We start from the raw sequence: 1,971 nt of genomic DNA, 5'->3' as shown, positions 1-1,971 counted from the left end.
AAAAAAAAAAAAAAATGCAGATTCTGACTCAGTAGGCTGGGGATGTGACTTGAGACTGCGTTTCCAGCAAGCTTGCAGATGATTTGATGCTGCTGTCTTCAGGCTGCACACTTCAAGGGGTCATTCGCAGGTGTTTAGTTGTTTAATAATTGCTTTTTAACAAGTATTTAATCACTATCTATAAAACTCTATTAAGTACAGGCTAATGTAAGTCATCTTCTCTCCTGGAGATCCCCTGCAGCGATTCTGAATTAACCAGGGCCTCCTCCTGAATACCCCAAGTGCTCCCTTGAAACTAGGACTGGTGTTAGAGCTAGATGGTGTCAGATTTTAGCCTGTCAAGAACAGCACCTCCTGTTGGCAAAATATCTAGTGTTTCTCTTGTTTGCTGCCTTATACTGTATCTTGGTTCCTGGGAAGTTTGGAACTTAGACTGCAAAAATGGGTTGTGGTGAAAACAGGTGGACTACAGGGATGCAAGTAAAAAGAAAAAAAATGGGTTATGGGATAGTCTGGGAGACAGGATAAAAGGGAAGGGAAACAAGGGTATTGATAAGAAAGGGAGGAGGAACTCCTAATTGTGTTACCGAGGTTGATCCTGCCCGCAGCCCAAGGATTGAATGGTCAGCCTGAGATGTGCTCTAAGTTGAAAACCTAGAGCCCCATGAAAACGTTCCAAATAGGCTTCACCTGGTCCACAGTTTCTATCAAATGTCTCTACCCTTCTTTTCATTGATCCCCAGTAACTCCCATGGTTGAATGGCTGCATTTACTTGGCTCATGCTTTAAGCTGTGTATGCGATCCTCTTGGAGCCTAACTCGAATAGGATCTTCTTTCTGTGGGGCCCAATTATCACAGACCCATCTAGCGTGGAAATGAGCCGGTACTGGTAGCTGTGGAAACTGCAGATCTCTGGATGCAAAGTTGTGATAAAGTGATTCATTCAATCATGCAAATGAATGTTTATGTCCTGAAACGTGCAAGGCACTGTGAATACAGTCCCTTCCCTCAAGGGCGAGCAAGACACAAACTGATATAGCATTCATTTATGCTCAGAAGTACAAACTCAGTGTCTCAGGCAATCAGAGAAGGGTGACCACTAGCTATGGTATATAGGAAGGCAGGTGGTGGTTACCTGAATGACAGCTGGGAGCTGGCTAGTGCAAAAGCAAGGGAGATATTCCAAAAAGAAGGAATGACTGGAGCAAAGCCACAGGGTGGGAATGTCCAGTGTGTCTTTGGAGAAAGGAAGTCTCAGTCTTCATGTCAGGAGGAATGGAACAGAAGGATGTGAAGGGAGGCCAGAGGCCGGTCTTGACTCATTACCACCTGAATTATATTTGGTAGCTAATTAGGGATACAGACATCAGAACCAAGATGGTGCTTTATGGTTGATTTGGCGGCAATGTGCTTTGATGGAACAGTGGAGTGAGTCAGGAGGTAAAGAGAATTGGTAGGAGGCCACTGTATCGATTGAGGTGTGCAAACCGCAGCCAGGTTGGAGTTCCAGGGATAGAAAATGTAGGTTAGATGAAGGAACAGGGGAAGAAGACACACCAGGACCGGGTATCTGTATGTCAGGGGTGATGGAGAGAGGACAATGATCATGCTGCAATTTTGAGTCTTTCTGAGAGAACAGCAGTTCTGAACCATGAGTTTGGTTTTAAACTGAAACACTTACATGAAAATGTCCAGCAGGCCAGCAGAAACATTAATCTGCAGCTTTAAAACCAAAGGGCTCAGCCGGGCATGGTGGCTCACACCTGTAATACCAGCACTTTGGGATGCCAAGATGGGTGGATCACCTGAGGTCAGGAGTTCGAGACCAGCCTTGGCAACATGGTAGAACCCCATCTCTACTAAAAATACAAAAGTTGGCCAGGTGTAATGGTGGGTGCCTGTAATCCCAGCTACTTGGGAGGCTGAGGCAGGAGAATCACTTGAACCTAGGGGGCAGAGGTTGCAGTGAG

The sequence above is a fragment of the Colobus angolensis genome, unplaced genomic scaffold (assembly GCF_000951035.1).
Source record: "Colobus angolensis palliatus isolate OR3802 unplaced genomic scaffold, Cang.pa_1.0 Scaffold111, whole genome shotgun sequence".
NCBI classification, from domain to species: Eukaryota; Metazoa; Chordata; class Mammalia; order Primates; family Cercopithecidae; genus Colobus; species Colobus angolensis.
Note: the sequence above shows the minus strand (reverse complement) of the source record.